Genomic DNA, 14,119 nt, shown 5'->3' with positions numbered 1-14,119 from the left:
AATGATATACCAAAACAAAGCTTGTGACATGAGGATTACGGGTTGGGTCTTACCTATCAAAGATCAGACCTATGGTGGCTGGAATCTAATTGGGAAGAATTCGAACTACACGTTGTCAAATCTCCCAAATTGTTGTGACTTGGAGGAAAGGGACCTTGAATTTGGAGCTAAGGAGGTCAAATTAATCAGAAAATGTGGCCATGTTATCGAAAACCCACTGGAACTAAGATTTTTGGTGAAATGCTGTGGTCACATGACAATGTCATCGGTGGAGGTGGGTCTGGCTGCCACTGGCTATGAAAATTAGTGGGGAGGTAGATCGGAGGGTGGGTAACATGGTGGTATGGGCGGTGTTAAAAATGGATGGTTGAATTGGGAGAAATCGACGGTTAAAGTTGATGGTGTCGTCGTCGAAAATCACCATGATTTCGATGCGTCCCTGGTCATCTGGCCATGAGATTTGGCGGTCGACCGATCTTGAGGTGACCAACATGGCGGTCTGGCGAGTGCACACCGGTGGTGGCCGGAGAAGGGTCAACTGCATAAGGCACATTTTCTCTCTCTTCTCTCCTCTTTCTCCTTCTCTCTCCTCTCTCTCACCCCCACCTCACACGACAACCAATAAAACCTCACCCATGGATGCCACTATGCAATAACGTAATTGGTCAAATGAGTGACTAATGTGATTCCGCCAGAGCCCGCTCAACCGATAACCCGCTGGGGTGCTGACTCGACACGGATGAAGACTAGGCCAATCACAAGAGCTCAAATCAAGAGATTTAAGGACACCCTGGGAGTATTTATATAGGGGGTAATCAATCTTAAAAGAGCTTGTCCATACTTGAAGATACAAAGCCTATTCTAAGCATCCAAGTGGTGGAAGCCGATACGGACCCGGGTGACGATTTTGGTACATTTTTGGAGTCCGGGAAGCATGAAATGGTTCCAATGCTTTATGGGTTCAATACATATGCCTAAGAGGTCATGGAATCAAGTTAAAGCAGCCTCAAATGCAATCAAAAAGGGCTTTTACGGACAGCATCAACAATTTGGCCGAATTTGCTGTATTGCTTGCTGGCTTTACTGTATTAGCCTTTTCTTATTTTTCCAAGCATGGGCAACTTGTGGGACTTCATATTAAGCTTATTTGGCATCCTAAAAAGAATCTAGAAGCTGATTTGAAGCTCAAAGAGGTCAAAGATTGATCAAAGTCAACTTGATCAAAAGGCTAGCATTTTTAGTTTCCTAATTTGTTTTTACTTTTTGTTTTAGGAAACTACCATTACTTTTTAGTTTTTATTTATTTTTTTTTCTGGAAGAATAAGTTTAGGAAAGTTATTATTTTATTATTTTCATTGTAAATTAATTAATTCCTAATTCAAAATAAAGGAATTAATTAATCCAAATTAGATTAGGAAAAGAGTGAGAATTTCGGCCACCATAGGAAACTACTTTGTATGGCCAGTTTTCCCTTTGTTTTTAGGGTTTTATTTAATGGCTTTATAGCCTATTTAAAGGCTTATTTTTCAATAATAATACAACTTTGATTTGATTGAGAAAATACTTGTGAGATTAATTATCTCTTTGTTCTTTTAGAACACCTAAAACACCATTAGAGAATTGGTTGTTTTAGTTTGACTTATCAATAGGTTTTCCATCCCCTATTGTGGCGTCTACATTATACCAAGGTTTCTAACCACAGGTTCGTTAGGGGTTGAGGTCCATTCCATTAGAACTTGAACTTAATTGAGATCCGGGCTAATATAATATGGGTTTAGGAGCAGGTCGTCTTAGGTTTGTATCATTTGGTATCAGAGCTAAATTTTATTCAGGTTTGAATCTATCTTTATTTGCTTTATTTGTTTTTATGTTAGTCTGCAATTTTAGCATTCGGTTAAGGTTGCATCCATCCTATACACGTTCTGCATCTTAAAAAAAATAAATAAATAAATTCATTCCTAGTTGAATTAGGATTTCCTAGTTTTACCGTATTTTTGGTTTCCTAGTTTGTTGGTTGTCTTTCATCATTGTTCTTTTAATTTCGTTTTTGTTGATTTTTCTTTGCTGTTTTAGTCTTAAATATTTCCATTCATATATTCAAAAAAAAAAGAAAGAAAAAAAAAAAAGAAGTTTGCGGCAACATTTAAAAAAAAAAAAAAAAAAACTGCACATTGTGTTTATTTGGAGGTCACGGGTTTGGTATTTGTTTTGGATTTGGAATTGCAATTTTGGTACTTACTCTTGCTACTGCAGTTGTTTATGTCCTGTGAGTGAAAAAAAAAAAAAAAAAGAGGCAAAGCTGGATAAAAAAAAAAGAAAAAAAAATATTTCGGCTTGTTGGAGTTTGATTTGTTTGCTGGGAATTTGTTGGAGCTGCTGGTTTTTTGTTTATTTATTTAATATTTGAATTGCTGGGAAATTATTTTTGCTGCTGCATACTTGGATTTTGGGTGCTTAAATTATTTGGATTAAAATCAGTTAAAGGATTTATTACAAAACTTGAATTACAAAGAACGACAACCAACAGCTATTCTATATTTTTGTTCAATTTGATTCTTGTTCGTATTTGAATTTCTTTTCCTGGAATTTTATTCTTGAACTCATAATCTACTACCATCTGGTGCAGTTTTCAAAAATTCCAACGTTTTCCCATTATTTTGTGTTTTCTTGTCTAGAAAGCCGAAAAATTAGGATTTGTTAGATTCTTTCGGTATTGCCTACTTTTTGCTACTGTTTTGTTGATAAGTTTAATTAAAACATATTAGTGATCTAATTGCTATTTTGTGGGTGTTTTAATTAGAACTTTGAGATAATTCATTGAGTGAAAAAAGGCAAGAGTGTGTGAGCTTAAAACAGGGTAAAAAGCCGAAACAAGTGTGCAAACACGACTGTTGAGTCTTCATTTGAGTGAAACACGTAAGGGAGTGAAATTGGTAAGGTCATATTTTATTTCTATTGCATTATTATACTAACATGACAGAATCAAGAATGAGGAGAGGAGATCCACCTTTGAGGATCAATGAGGAGGAATCCGTAGCATTCCATGGCGATGCCCAAGCTACCGTGAGTGCAGACCAAGTGGACATGAGAGCTGTTTTGGAGTCAATATAGCGGGTTAGTGCTCAAGTTGATCATGTGAATCAAAGGATGGGAAGGCTAGAAGTTTCCCAAGGAATTCCGAACACAAGAAATAGGCAAGAATTCCATGGAGGACGAGGAGGTCACGAGAGACCGAGAGAAGAATTTGACGAGGAGCCATTCGGTGGAGACTTTGGGAAAGGCATGGACGAAACCTTTGCTGTCCAAGAGAAAGCTGGCCGTGGAAGGTATAGGAGGGAAGGAACAGATGACAATCTTAGCAATATCAAGATCAACATCCCACCATTCATGGGAAAAAGTGACCCCGAAGCATATTTGGAGTGGGAAGAAAAGATGGAGATGATATTTGACCACCATAATTATTCGGAGGCTAAGAAGGTGAAAGTGGCAGCAATGGAGTTTGGCCATTATGCACTCCAATGGTGGACCAATGAGCAAAACACCCGAAGGAGAGTTGGTGATGACTTGATTACTACATGGTGACAAATGAAAGGAGCCATGCGGAAGCGATTCGTACCATCACACTATCATAGGTTGCTGCATCAAAGATTTCAATCTTTATCTCAAGGATATGGATCCGTGGAGGATTATTACAAGGAGATGGAGATGCTTATGATGAGATTGAACTTGAATGAAGATAGGGAAGCAACCATGGCAAGGTTTCTTGGTGGTTTGAATCATGAAATAGCAATGATGTGATTCCGCCCAAGCCCTCTCAACCGATAACCCGCTAGGGTGCTGACTCGACACGGATGAAGACTAGGCCAATCACAAGAGCTCAAATCAACAGATGTAAGGACACCCTGGGAGTATTTATATAGGGGGTAATCAATCTCAAAAGAGCTTGTCCATACTTGAAGATACAAAGCCTATTCTAAGCATCCAAGTGGTGGAAGCCGATACGGACCCGGGTGACGATTTTGGTACATTTTTGGAGTTCGGGAAGCATGAAATGGTTCCAATGCTTTATGGGTTCAATACATATGCCTAAGAGGTCATGGAATCAAGTTAAAGCAGCCTCAAATGCAATCAAAAAGGGCTTTTACGGACAGCATCAACAATTTGGCCGAATTTGCTGTATTGCTCGCTGGCTTTACTGTATTAGCCTTTTCTTATTTTTCCAAGCATGGGCAACGTGTGGGACTTCATATTCAGCTTATTTGGCATCCTAAAAAGAATCTAGAAGCTGATTTGAAGCTCAAAGAGGTCAAAGATTGATCAAAGTCAACTTGATCAAAAGGCTAGCATTTTTAGTTTCCTAATTTGTTTTTACTTTTTGTTTTAGGAAACTACCATTACTTTTTAGTTTTTATTTATTTTTTTTTTCTGGAAGAATAAGTTTAGGAAAGTTATTATTTTATTATTTTCATTGTAAATTAATTAATTCCTAATTCAAAATAAAGGAATTAATTAATCCAAATTAGATTAGGAAAAGAGTGAGAATTTCGGCCACCATAGGAAACTACTTTGTATGGCCGGTTTTCCCTTTGTTTTTAGGGTTTTATTTCGTGGCTTTGTAGCCTATTTAATGGCTTATTTTTCAATAATAATACAACTTTGATTTGATTGAGAAAATACTTGTGAGATTAATTATCTCTTTGTTCTTTTAGAACACCTAAAACACCATTAGAGAATTGGTTGTTTTAGTTTGACTTATCAATAGGTTTTCCATCCCCTATTGTGGCGTCTACATTATACCAAGGTTTCTAACCATAGGTTGGTTAGGGGTTGAGGTCCATTCCATTAGAACTTGAACTTAATTGAGATCCGGACTAATATAATACGGGTTTAGGAGCAGGTCGTCCTAGGTTCGTATCAGTTACATATGGCACAATGTCGGTGGGCACCATGCACACGTTTCCACATGCACAGAATTGTGTGCATGGTAATTAGTCTTAAGGAAATATTGCAGGTCTATAACTTTCTAATCAAATGTCCAAATTAAGTGTGCAACTAATCTATGAACTCGTATCGACGAGTACTTTACGACCATGTACAAGTCAAAACAAAATTTTGCAAAAATAAAAAGTTCAACACGGCACCACTTGAATAGTTTGGATCGCAATTTGCTTAGCTCAAAACTTTCTAACCGTAGCTTCATTTTTTATGTGCTACTAGTCCACGAACTCAAGTCGATGTGTACATTGCAATGGTACTTGGTCAACGCGAATCTTCATCTGGAACAAAAAGTCAAAACGGATCGCATTTGGTTAACTTGGTCAAACTCAATCACAGTGAGAAAAATTCCAGTGTACTTCAAGATGGGTTGTTACATTATTATTAATAAAAAGAGGAAAAAAAATATATATTTAATAAAATTATTTATTAATTAAGATATATATAACAATTATTACAATAACATTATATTTTATAAATGTCATTTCAATATTACAAAGAACACCTAGATGGTTGAGAATAGTTTGTATATTCTTTATTCTCATTTTAAAATGTGATGTAAAAGGTAATTATTAAGATATATAGTCTTCTTGATAATTTTGCATATAATCGTTAATATACCATCAATATAAATATTTGAGAGTTAGGTTTGCATGTATCAAATATCAAAGATACTGAAATTTTGATAGGTTTGCATGTATCAAATATCAAAGATACTGAAATTTTGACCTTGGTTTGCAGAAAATATATTTCCTGCATAGCTTTCAATTTTTTTTCTACATTCTAATTTTTATCTACTTTATAATATTTATACAAATATTAAATTTATTATTTAAAAAAATAATAATAGGTAGATAAATTTATAATTGTGATACTAATTTTCTCTAAGAATTTGATAAGTAGATGTGTCTAATATAATTTTGAACATTGTCTGTTAAATGTGATTTTTTTTACTTTTATTTGCCTAATTATTGAAAGACAATTATAAAGAGTAAAAAAAGACAGTCAATAATATTAGTTTGGCAAAAGGTTTTACTAAATATCAATAATATTTTTAAAAAAATTTGATTAAAAATTAACAAAAAAATCATAGATATTTTCAAAATTTTTATTGAAATTTATAGAAATTTCAGAGAAATTTAAGAAAGTTTTAGGAAATTTTGAAAATTTCCATGGAAAATATGGATTTTTTAACTAAGTTGTGAATAATACGATGTCGATATTATGATTGAAATTTTCATGAAAATTATGGAAAAAAATATAAATTTGGTGGATATTATGGAAATTATAATCGTTTCCACTTGGGAGCTAAATTTCCTTTCGATGTGTATGGGGGGAAAATTTAGCACAAACATTATATATAGAGACAAATTTATTTCAAAATGATATGTTGCCCTTGTTGGGTCATTCATCTGTAGAGTAATTCTATTAACACTATATTTTTTGCTATCTATACTACTTTTTAATAATATTTTATATTCCATTTTTATCCATTTATAAAAAGTCAATAATATCCTTTAGCAAATAAAAAATTGAAAATACAATACACTACTTTCGAATTAAAATGAGGACAAGATCAGATGATTTGCCATAAGTGCCATGCTCACCTTCACCCTGTGCTGTCAATTTAGGCAACCGCTACCTAGCTAATTTGTGACAAAAAGCCATTTTTGTCACCTTCTCGTGTTTAGGTGACAAAATTAGATCATCTCATGCTTGCCATGATAGACCCATCAAAAAGCATTTTCATGATGAACATTTTACTTTGTCACTGAAAGAGCATGTAACTGCAACCAAAAAAAAAAAATAAAAATTGTCATAGATTTGACCATTACTGTGACATCAGTTTTTGTCATGTAAAGCACATTTTTGGTCATTGTTTATATAAATTTTGTCATCGATACATATTCAAGATCTGGTCAAATTTAAACCATTTGTGTCAATTAGTAATATTCATGACAAACGCACGTTTCGTCTCTAAATGTTATCGTGGCAAACTATTTTCATCACTTAATATTTAAGTGGCATATTTATGGCTTGTCACAAAATGATTGCATGACTAATTTAATCTATCATATATACAATATATGACAAATTTGTTATTTGTCATGACTTTATGTGTTTATCAACATTTGTCACCGCAACCATCTTTGACAACTTATGTTTGTCATAAATCCATTGCATGACATACTCTTTATATCATGGAAAGCATTCGTGACACTTATGATTTTTTTCACTTTGTCACCATGCTATCATAGTTTCTTTCTCCAAATGGCATTGCTTTGCAACATCTTTAGTAGCATACGTGATGTAATATTGATAAATGGCATTGGTGATATCTTTGTGTAAAAAGAAGAGGCCATGGATAGAAGTTGACATAGGAAGTTAAAAGAAAATTGTTCTAATTACTAAAATTGAAAGTGGGTGGTAGAAACCCAACATTCAACTAGTCCAATTCATTAGGAAATTGAGCTCATAAAGCTTACAAAATAGCAACAATGATAGCAAAATTCAATTGACTTAAGCTTGAGGATGACCAAGCTTTTATACAAAAGGGAATAACAAAATGGTGCCATATTAAGTAATGGCTACTGATGCAAGAGCCTACGTAGCAAGTGGTAACCAATGAGGACCATCATAGATGGATCAACTTAATGATGTGGTGGTGGCATATGATAGCTTCCCTAGACTCGCACCTGAATTTCTACTTGGTTCCCATGAAAGGAACAAATGACGTTGTCCAACTAAAACTAAAATGCAAACAAATAAAGAACAATGTTGTGGACCAATACAAATCAAATAGATTCGCAGTGACATATTAAACCCTAATTGTTAAAACCTTTCCAAAGTTACTTATCGAAACCCTAGAATATCTTCGACTAGGAGGAAATCCTATTGGGATTTATATGAAAAATCCGATAATATCTCTCTTATAAAATTGACTTTCTCAAATATTTCATGCACAAAAAATTCATTCCAAAATTAAACATTTGCCCTATTTATCCCATCTTTACTAGGATTTTCTACAAATTTGCAAGGCTTCAATAACAAAAGCGTAGGAATATAAATATAAATAATAAATAATAAATTATAAGTACTTTTTTATTTATCAGGACTTTTCCTGAATTTTCCTATCTAAACCCCATAATGGCCCTGACTCTTTCTAAGGTTTTATTCAGCATAGAAAATACGTACTTTTATAAACTTCTGGCCACCCACACCTCCCACTTACTACAATCTCATAATTTTACAACACTTCATGAATATGCCAACACATAAATACATAAAGAGATAATAATAATAATAATAAAAATAATAGATAAAGACAACCTAGGTTCTAGACCTTAAATCACAAGTCTACTTTTCAACATCTAAGAAATATTCAAATATGAATTTATGTTGTTAAGGAACAATAAATTATAGAAATAATACTTGAAATTGAATAACTAAGGTCATGACGATAATTCCGAATAACACCACCACTATTCAAAACCAACATAAATACATATTTTTTTTTTATACACATATACATAAATATGAATATGTATACAATCTCTCAAAGGATTTGAATGACCTGTCTATAGGCTAATACATCTACCCAAATGTTAATACACCTGTTTGAAGGCTCATATACTGGTTGGAGTCTGATACATCTACCTGAAGGCTAATATACTTGCCCGAAGGCTCATATACCTGCTCGAAGGCTGACACACTTGCCCGAAGGCTCATACATTTGCTCAAAGGTTGATATGGATTTTTGTTACCAATACCATATTAACCTTCCTTCTACTTCATAACGTTACACAAAAACTTCCATATCCATAAAGGCATCAATTTGAACCAACACAATAAACTTGCAATTAACAACAATAATAGTATTAATAATCATAATTAGGTAAAATATAACTAAAAATGATAAATAAATTACTTAAACCGAATACTCATAGCAGAAATACACTCGATGTATCATGTAATATACCAATACATGATCCCTTGGTATCATCTGTCTGTAGGTATATTACTATCAATACGATCAGGGGTAGATACCTATAATGCCCATCCAAACCCTAATCTTGTAGGGAGCAAAAATATGATACTAAATCATTCATAGGCTAAATAAGAACGTTGCCTCAGTATGGTGTGGTACACTTGACACGTAACATAATATATATATATATATATCAAAAGGACACATGATCACCCATATGATATACTAGTGTTGTCAAGTGATGTTTAGCATCTCAATCACCACTTAAGAGAAGAGAGAGAAGAGAAGCTGCATGTAGCTCCTTTAGCATCTTAAAGGTGCTGGTGGTGAATAACCTGTCATCCTATAGCTATGTGGGAGTGGCTACTATCGTCAGTGTGAAAATATCTACCCACCCTCACTCACCTTGGTGCCTATAGGATGGCTAAATATAGCCTGTCATCCATGGGCTATGGCGAGCGTAGCTAATGCTATCACTACGAAGTACTTGCCTACCATTGCTCACCACAGTGCATAAGAGATGATTATATATAACCTTTGTGCTAAAATCGATCACGTGTATATCAAGAATATTGGTACTATATGATGCATCTATACACCAACTAGTCACGTATAAACATACCATTAAAAAAAACCTCGACTCCCCATAATTTCCTTTTTAAAGCCATAAATAAATGTTTTAAATAAACAAATAAATAAATAAATGAACAAATAACTAAATAATAATAAACAATTAAAAATTAAAAATTAAAAAGATTTAAACATAGTGAATAATCTTACAACTTTCATAAAATTAAACGTAACTCTACAAATTTAAGTACTACCCAAAATTCAATAACCAATATAAAAGTTTTTGAAAACCCAAATATAATGTCATAAGAAAATAGACCACAATAAAATCATGTTAATATTAAATACTTTCATATCTCTTAATTCTTTAAAAATCAACATTTAAGTTAATAAATAAATGCATGAATAAATAAATAATCCTACAAAATCATATGTATTTACTTAATTTTGTACACACACACACACACACAAAAATATATATATATACACACATAAATAGACATGTTTTATTAATATGATTGTTTTACCAAAACTAAAATTAATGATAAACAATTTCGCAATTCAAACATAGGTTATAATCAAAATTACAGCACGATAGCATTTAAAAAAAGAAACCATATAAGCTAATATATTTTTAATTCTACAACCAACCAATAATTTAAAATTCACAAAATCATAGATGAACAATTAAAACAATAATTCAAATAAATGAACCTTTTATTTTTTTAACTAAACATATGCATCTAAACACTTTTGGAATTTTATAAAATACTCAATTAATAATAATTTGTTAAATAACACATTTAAATCCAAATTCAATAATAAATATATATATATATATATATATGTATATTTATTTATTTATTTTACTCCAAAATAAAACTTAAGAAAATATGTCACTCACAGTACTAACATTTGTCCATCCTTGCTCTAATACATGATCCACTGCAAGTTCCATTTGATGCCAAACATACATCAGGAATATCACTTAAATATCACATATGTTCCTCAAAGGTATAGGAATGCACTAAATTTTAAAAATTCACTTTTACTATTTTGGATTCTTAAAGTTGAACTACGAGGGAGTCTACTTATACAGTGATCCTGAATGGCCTATTGCTTGAAAATTTGGGATTTCTTTATGCTTAATCTTTTGAAATTGAGTATTTCATTAACCATTATTAGTCACTATGAACCTATATGCAATAATTCTCCTAGGAGGAACTTTCAACACAAACCAATTTTTACAAACAATTTCTAAAATTAGCTTAAAAATAGTGAAATTTTAAGTACTCAACCATAGTTGGCAAACTATATACCAATTAAAAGCTTATAACATAAAGATTTAGGATACTTGGCTAAAATGAGCTCAACTTGCCACTGGTGGCCAGAAAATGATTGGAAATTTTTAGCCAAATTTTAAATCAACATAACTTTCAAACAACTTGGAATTTGAAAGATCGAAGGCCATATTCAGTCAGGGATCCAAAGTAGGGGGGATAAAGGTATGGATTGGAGTGGGTTGGTTGGTTGGCAAATGGTTGAATCATTGGGAAAAGGAAAGGGGTTGTTGTTTGCTTCAGAAGCCCAATCTGGGGGCATCGTCAACCAACCGAACATGAAATTTGGCAGCCGAGGTCATCGACAACTAAGCTTTGTCAACGATTGGCATGTGTGATCACTTAGTGGCTGAAAAAGGTCAATTTGGCCAATCTAAGAAAGAGAGAGAGAGAGAGAGAGAGAAAGAGGGAGAGAGAGAGAAAAAGAGAGATAAAGAGTATTTTCTCAGGTCGAGGTGTAACTCTAATCCCAAATTGAAGATAAAGCTAGATCAAAGCTCAAGTTGTAGAGCAATTAGTTGAATCTTGTAGATTTTGGCCAACAATGGAGCTTTACCATTCTCCCCTACCACAATAAAGCTTGACCACAAGTGAGGAGGAAGAAGTTGGAGCAGCATTTGGGGGATAATACTCATAGAGGTTAGCGATGTTAAAAGTGGATGAAGCCTTTAAGTCTATTGGCAATTCAAGTTGAAATGCTTTTCATCCATGGAACCTAGATGATTTGGAAGGGTCCTCGCTTCTTCTGCTTTAGTTTATTGTAAGTACAAACTTGATGCCGTTCTTTTATGAGATGAACCATGACTAAATCTCCAACATTAAAAGTCTTATATTTTCAATGGGTGTCAGCTTGGGCTTTGTATATCTTGTTGGATAATTCCAGATCTTGAGTGACTTAATTATGAGTTTTGCTAATGCCATTAGCCAAATTGCTAGTTGGCTTGATTATGAGTTTTGCTAGTGACTTGATTAGGAGTGGTTGCATTGTCTTGTATTAATTTAGAAATTTTGATGTAGACAATATCAGGTTGTGTAAGCATTGAATCCCATTGTTTTGGTTTTCACTGGCCAAGCTTTCAAACATGTTGCACAATGTCTTATTGACAACTTCAATTTTCCCATTTGCCTCTGGGTGATATCCATTGCTGAAAGTTAGGACTATATCGAACCTTTTCCATAGGATCCTCTAAAAGGGACTAATAAACTTAGCATCTTAATCATTGGTAATAGATTTATTAACCTCATATAGTCTCACAATTTCTCAACAGAATAAATTGGCAACATAGGATGAATTAATGGCCTTCTCGTAAGGCAAGAAGTGTGCCATATTAGATAGTTACAGGACTTTCCCCGAGAACCTTCCAGGATACCCTAGGTGGTCCCGCCTAGTGAAGTCCCACTAGGCAATTTTTAGGAAATACCCAATGGAACCTTCCTTAAACCGTGGACAAACAACATATACCATAACAAATAATACTTCAATATAAAGATAGAACCACAACAGTATACAATCCACAACTATGGTCCATAACTACAATCCATTATACTAGAGCCCATAACTACACATACATAATATGGTTAATATTGTGTTCAATATTTAGATCAAAGCATTCTAAGAGTCTTTGTAAAACTTAGGAATACAACAGATGCAATTAATTCTAGAAAGATAAAGATAAAGAGGGATAGATAAGTACTAGTGCTACTATGGGGAAACACAGAACAATAGGTGATGTGTGAGGCAAATTGTCAAATAACTACCTAGACTTAGGGGAACGGATTTAAAAACAAATAAAACATGAGACAAAAATATTTCAGTGAGTGGTATAGTACAATAGAAAAATAATACTTTATTTCTATAAAACTTTCTCTCAAAACCTTTCGTTCTACTTTTTTTAAAATTCTCCATTTAAAAATTATTTTGCAAAACCCAAACTTGTACTCCAAATCAAAATCATAAAACCGATGCTTAAACCTTATAAAGTGAATTATCACTAAAATATTACAAATTGGATTAGTCATAATATAAATATTGGGCATAAAGTAAAATAATAGAAATTTAATTTCACAAAATAATTATAAAGTGCAGTAAAACTATAAATATAAAAAAATCAATAATATACTTAGAAAATAAACAATGTACCATACAATATACCTTAGTGCTACCAAGTAGTGCACGGCTTCCTGGAATACCACTGGATAGTAAAAGAGATGAAACCTATGGGATAAACCCACCTTACGACCATTAACATCCTAAAGTGTCATGGTAATTTAAGCATGTTGGATGAATCCAACCTCACAACCTTTAATGTACAAAAAATATCGAGGCAATAATGAACTTGTGGGATGAACCTAACCTTATGACACTTACTGTACTATAAGCATTGTGGCAAACATGCATGCTATATTATAAACTAATCTGAAATATTAGTACTACATGGTACACCAATTAAAAATAAACAATACAGTATCCATAAAATAATCTTTGTAAAATTATATTTTTCCAAAAATACTGTATCATAAAATATAATTTAATATTCAAATCCAACCATTTGATTAAATATTCCAAATATTCCCAATCATCATTCCATGCCAAAACTAGAAATAACACAGTGAAATATATACCACCATAAACCATTTAAGTAAACAAAATTATAAAATACTTAAACATGCTGAAAAACATGAATTTCCAATCTGCTTTCTTAAAATCAATTATTTTCCTAAATAATTAAAGCCTTAATTAAAATACTAGAATATTTAAATATTATGATCTAAAGTTCACTATGAACTCATCAGAGTTCCAAACCATTCAAAATCTTATAAAAAATCACATAAAATAATAACACATATATGTAATTGTTGATATTCATATATGCATAAAATAATTATTTAAATCAAAAGATATAACCAAACCATATATATTGTACTAGCATGGTCAAAATACTTTAAAAATATAACCACTGATGCTCACTCTTGCTCTTTCATAAATGATGAGAATCCGCCTGAACCCACACAATCAACAACCCAGGGGGTGCCGACTGGATACAGATAAAGATCGGGCTGATTACTAGGGCTCAAACTTTGAGGACAACCTGGACACTTTTATATAAGGAATAATTAATTCTCACAAGGGCTTGACAATACTTGAAGATACAAGACCTATTTTAAGTATCTAAGTAATGGAGACCGATACGGACCCAGATAGCTATTTTTGTGCAAATTTGGACTC

This window comes from Ziziphus jujuba, chromosome 1 (genome assembly GCF_031755915.1).
Source record: "Ziziphus jujuba cultivar Dongzao chromosome 1, ASM3175591v1".
Classification (NCBI taxonomy): domain Eukaryota; kingdom Viridiplantae; phylum Streptophyta; class Magnoliopsida; order Rosales; family Rhamnaceae; genus Ziziphus; species Ziziphus jujuba.
Note: the sequence above shows the minus strand (reverse complement) of the source record.